The sequence below is a fragment of the Rattus norvegicus genome, chromosome 14, assembly GCF_036323735.1.
Source record: "Rattus norvegicus strain BN/NHsdMcwi chromosome 14, GRCr8, whole genome shotgun sequence".
Taxonomy (NCBI): domain Eukaryota; kingdom Metazoa; phylum Chordata; class Mammalia; order Rodentia; family Muridae; genus Rattus; species Rattus norvegicus.
The window spans coordinates 105,824,979-105,830,978 of NC_086032.1; the positions used below are offsets into that span (position 1 = coordinate 105,824,979).

Here is a 6,000-nt window from a genome sequence, read left to right on the forward strand (position 1 = left end):
TGACACCGCCACCTGCGGTGAAGAACTTTTCAAGGAACACCTGCCAGTTTGGGAAGAGGCAAGTATATATGCAGATGAACATACACAATTGGATCTGAGGCAGTACCTGACCAAGATCCCTGATGGAATTATAATTCCACAAATGGTATTTTAGCCAGAGATAGATTGATAACCTGCCTCCTGGCCAGTCTTTACAGGGCAGTCTTAAAATCAGTGAATTTTCAAAAACTACAAGAGGCGATACAAGAAAAACAGGAAAACCCATCCCAATTTTTAGAACACCTTACCAATGCTTTACTGCAATACACTAATCTACACCCTGAAAACTCTGAAGGTAAGCAACTTCTGATGACCTATTTCTTTGCCCAGAGCCACCCCAACCTAAAATACAAATTTAAAGACACTGGGTGGGGGGGCACCTAACTCCACAGGCAGAAGTTATGGCTCTGGTCTTTCAAATATACCATGGGAGAGATGAGAAGGCTTGCAGACTAAAGTACCATATGCTGGCAAAGGCTGTCGGACCAGCCTCAGCCACTGCCCAGAACTCCTGGTCTTCTAAGGCAAGGAGACTACCAGGCTCCTGCTATAAATGTAGTCAACAAGGTCATTGGGTGAGTGCTTGCCCTAATACCTGCAAACCAAGGGGGGGGGTGTCCTTGATGCTATCAAAAGTGACATTGGGCTGTCAATTGCCCTCAGGCTGCATAAGACAGGGGGACATTACATCCAGACCTCCAGCTGATTTCTTAGGCTTGGCTATGGGGCCAATGAAGAGACCTGAGTTTCTTGAACCTGACTATTGCCACTACCAGCAGGGAGCCCTAAGTAACTATCATGGTATGCGGATAGCCCATCTCCTTCCTCTTGGACACTAGGGCCACTTACCTGGTCCTAACAGAGTTTTGGGGACCCACTTCTCTCTGCCATGTCTCCATTGTTGGGGTAGGGAACAGCCTTACCTTCCTCACCAAACCCCTTCGTTTAGCTACATTTTAAGGTATATACATCTCACCCATCCATTTTTGGTAGTGCCAACATGCCCTGTTCCCTTATTATGAAGGAATCTTCTAGCTACATTGGAAGCTTCTATTTTTGCTCCACCCATTTGCTCAAACTCAGGCTTGCCAGCAGCCCTTCTAGCTGGCTAACCTACTAACACGGACATGTTGATTCCTTTACCAGCTTCTCAGGTAGACTCCCAATTCTGGAAGGTCCAAAACCCTTTGTTGCTAAACAGTCTTTCCAAATAAGATCTGGAAACTGCTTTCTCTATCTGTCCTTTTTTTGTGTCAAAATGTTTTAACACATCCAGGACATGTTATGTAGGACAAATGCCTCCTTTTGATCCACAAAAAGCTCATGTTGTTAACTTATGTTATCTCTTTTGTAAACTTATAAGCTACAGGAAACCCTCTCAGACTACCTCTCAAATAGACCAAATAGACTCCACTGAGATAAGTACATCTGCCTAAAGTTCCCATTTTTTACCTATTCCAAAGGGTGGGATTCCTCTGGGTTTCAAATATACACCTAAGCAAAAAATTTCGTTTTCTCCCAAAGGCACTTAATCTTATTCTCTACATGTAATATATATGTGTGTTTGTGTGTGTGTGTGTGTGTGTGTGTGTGTGTGTGTGTGTGTGTGTGTGTGCATGTATGTGTTTCAGCATCTTGTCAAGTCCAGGCACTTACTACACCCAGGACAGCTCCAGAGAAGCAACCTCCAGATGTCCAATCTCCTCTTACAGACAAAGATGCTTCTATTGGGCCTGGTTCTTCTGACCTATCCTCAGATGATTCCCCAGACCCTGGACAACAAGGAAACAGCTGACTCCTAAGACTGTACAAACATCCCATACCCATTTTTCTAGGTTCCTTAGAGACATGTCATCCCAAAGCAAGCAAGAAGTAGTTAGAGATCACAATGACCCTATTGCTGCTCCACCATCGACTCTAATTTTTCTTTTCTTAATTGAACCAAAATGGAGGAATGTTGGTATACTGTCTGAGCACCACCATCATAGCTACCTGGCAATAGCCAAGTATGTTCTGTCCCACAGTTGCCTGGCAACAGCCAGGTGTGCCTGACATCATAAAAGGGACTGCTTAGCCCCTCCTTGTTCTTTTGCTCTTTGTTCTTCTTTTACTCTCTGCTCTCCTGCCCCCTTTGTTCCTGCCCCTTCTCTCCCTACCCCTAACCCTTCCCTCCACATGTTCATGGCTGGCATTTTTTCCTCCCCTCTTCTACTCTTCTCTCATTAAACCTTTCCATGTGGAACCATGTTGGTTTGGTGTGTTCAATCTGTGAAGCGAGCCAAGATTTAAACCCCAACAATTAGTAGTAGTAGTAGTAGTAGTAGTAGTAGTAGTAGTAGTAGTAGTAATGATTCACCTCTGCTACAGTTTGAACAAATGTCCTCAAAGGTCCACATGCTAAGACATGATTTTCAGTAAGATGCCTCCATGGAGATAGGAGAATAAGAAATCAAATAGTATGAGAGGTGTGCAAGTTTTGAAAATACACTACTAAATTAGGTAATATAAGCAAATTACAATCGTGTGTCAAAAGTATACCTACTAAATACATTTAAATCAATTACAGAATTTTGTTTTCATGTTTTGATTGTGGTGGTTTGAGGTCAGACACTCCATTTAATTTATGGAGTTGGAACATATTGAGGTACTCAATTGTTGCTTTTGTGAAAGCTAGTTAAGGAACAGGATTTGTCCCTGAAAGCTTAGGACAGACAATATCCTGTGATAAAGGAATATTAAAGATTCATATATCACATAATCCTTTGATGGGGTGATTAACATGGTTAAGAAATTTCCCGTCTCATTTATGATACTAAAATTAAAATTCTACTTTGGCATCAGTTTTTCAGAACAAAAAAAATTCTGTAAATTGTTTTAAATGCACATATTATTTTTAAATAATCCTTCACTCTCAGAACAAATTTTAAAAATCTTCAAAATTGTTGTGGAAATCATTTCAAAATCTAGGTAAGATATTTTTAAATGAATAAAGATTAATATTTCTAATGCAATAGACAGATTTTTGATGAGTGAGTCATGTATTTTACACACACACAAAGAGAACATTTTAACTGAACAACTAATGGATAAAAACAATTTCTTCAAGTGAAAAGCAACTGATGAAATCAGATGTAAAGCTATAAAGTAGGTGATGTGCAGTTAGGGTTTGCTGACTGTATATTTCCTTTGCTGAGAGTACAATTGAATTCACCACCTATCTGAGGGGGAACGTCACTGGCTAAACTGCGCATGTATTTAAAAGTGTGGTAGACTTATGATCACCATGGAGGAAAGTATACTCCAAAAAATCAAAGCAAATATTAAAGCGTTCAGTAATGCAAAAACCTTCAAATTTTATTTGTTTAATTTCCAAGCTAATTTTATCATAATGCTGATTATTCTTAGACTAATCTTATCGTTTAGTTCTTTTTACCAAACAGGACAAAATAATCAGCTTATATTCTTTTTGCTACAAAAGGTTGTTTTGTGGAAACAAAATGGTTGGTAGCTATTACTACAGCCATAATTGATTTAATTCAAGAAATCTTAAATTACGTATTCATTAATAGAGCAATTTCCTAGGAATACAAGATGCAAATAAAAGTCTTTAGAATGCAGCAATAAGCTTTATTATTCATTTTAATTTTTTAATATATTTTATCTCTCAAATAGTGTATGTGGCTGAATTTATAGTTATTTGTTTGTTAATGATGTCAAGGTCTGAATATTCCATGTTCTATTCCACTTATGGACAATACATAACAGTTAAGCTGAATATATTTGAGTTGGTTTGAATTACTTACAGTGATGTTATTTTTAAGTATGAACTTGTTACAAAAATCTTCCCAGAATTAACAATTATTTCTAGTCTACCCCAAGCTGTTTTCGATGCCAAAAATTATTTCTTGTCAATTTCAATCTAAGAAAGAATTTAAAGACTTTCTAGAATTCAATAAAAATGAAGGCAAAACATACTCAAATTATGAATCACAATGAAAGCAGTGCTAAGAAGAAAGTTCATAGGGCATAGGGCCTTCATAAAGAAACTGGAAAGAAACTGACAATTTAACAGCACAACAGAAAGCTGTAGAACAATAACAAAGAACAAACAGACCCAAGAGGAAGGAAATAATCAAAAGCAGGCCTGAAATTAATCAATTAGAAACCAGGAAAACATTACAAAGCATCAACAAAACCAACAGCTTTGAGAAAACCAACAACATCGACAAACCCTTAACAAAACTAGCTGAAAGGCAAAGAGACAATATCCACGTTAACAAGATTAGAAATGAAAAGGAAGAAATAACAACAGATGATGAGGAAAATCAAGGAATCATTAGGTATTACTTCAAAAACCACTACTCCACAAATTGAAATATCTAAATGAAACTGGTGATTTTCCAGAACGATTCCACTTATCAATGTTAGGTCAAGATCAGATAAAGAAAATCTAAATAGTCCTTGAAGCAGGTATAAAAAAATCTCCCAACCAGACAAAGCACACTGCCATATGGTTTTACTCAGAATTCTACTAGACATTCAAAGAAGAGAAAATATCAATTCTCTTCAAAATATTCCACAAAATAGAGAGAAAGGGAACATTGGCAAACTAATTCTATGAGGCCACAGTCACGATGATGCATACATAAAGCAGTCAATATTTCAGACCAATTTTCCTTAGGAACACTAATGCAAAAAAAAAAAATACACACAAACTGTATCTAGTAGCACGTCAAAACCATGATCAGTTAGGCTTTATCCCAGAAACATAGCGATTATTCCATATACAAAAATCCATCGATATATTCCACCATATAAACAAACTGAAAGATAAAACACATTATCATATTGTTAGTTGCTGAAGTGACCTTTGACAAATTCAACATCTCTCGTGTTAAAAGTCTTGGAGAGATCAAAGCTTCAAGGTGTAGCATGAATTAGCTAACCTGTGCTGTGCTCATGATGGGTTGCATATATGCAGCTGCCCCAGAGCTCTCTGAATTCATGAATGAAAGACACACACATGCCAGTTAATTTTAATTTGTCTTTGCCAGCTCAAATGCTGATCACTTCTAATCCTTCTGTTGCAAGCAAACACTCACCTCCAGTGCTCTGGATTTAACATCCTTTAAAATCTATGTTTCGTGGTTGCTACCCCAGCTCAATTGTGGCAGTGGCCACTAGGACCATTTATCAGAATTCTTACATGACTAGTTTCTCAGAGATTTGGAGATAGTTCTACCTCAAGAGCCTGAGCTACCACTCCTGGGCACATATCCAATAAATAACCATCATATCACAAGGACATTTGCTCAACTATGTCACCACAACTTTATTCACAATAGCCCAAAACTAGAAACAACCAAGATGTCTTTCAACTGAAGAATGGATAGAGAAAATGCGTTCATTTATAAAAAATGGAATACTCCTCAGCTATTAAGCACAAGGACATTGTGAAATTTGTGAGCAAATGGATCGAACTAGAAGTCATCATTCTAAGTGAGGAAATCCAGACCCATGCATGGTATGTACTCACTGATAAGTGGATATTAGTCATAGGGTAAATAATACCTATCTAAATTTCACAGACTTAAAGAAGTTAAAGTAATATTTAGGGCCTAAGGCAGGATGCCTAAATTTCACTCATGAGGGGAAATAAAATAGTCAGTGAAGGTTGCTGGACGGAGGGAAGGCAGTGGGAAAAGGGTTAGAGAAGGAAACAGAGAGGAGGAAATCAGGTTTTGGAAGGGTGAATGTAAATGTGTAGCGAAGGTCAAGCCAGGCTCTTGCCCCACTTTATGTAGTTTTTTTAAAGCTACAATCATTGATTTTTATAATGTTATAATCCATAAAATGGATCCAAAATATTCATGTGAGCTATACTCAATGCCGAAAAAGCTTCAACCATGATTTTATTCCTTATTTTATAGTCCATAAAGTGCTCTCAAAATATTCTTGTGA

The 6,000-nt window shown here is 37.7% G+C and overlaps 1 long non-coding RNA gene across 2 annotated transcripts in view; it reads right to left on the reverse strand.

Moving 5' to 3' along the window:
- The window catches only part of LOC102550092 (uncharacterized), a 43,263-nt gene extending 41,194 nt beyond the window's left edge, over positions 1-2,069 (reverse strand). Inside the window, exon 1 of one of the 2 annotated variants that reach the window (XR_005493509.2) lies at positions 1,863-2,048. This is a non-coding gene — a long non-coding RNA (uncharacterized LOC102550092). Of the gene's footprint in view, positions 1-1,862 lie in introns of both variants that reach the window. The other variant, XR_359767.5, reaches the window with a different exon arrangement.
- Positions 2,070-6,000: the final 3,931 nt, after the last annotated feature.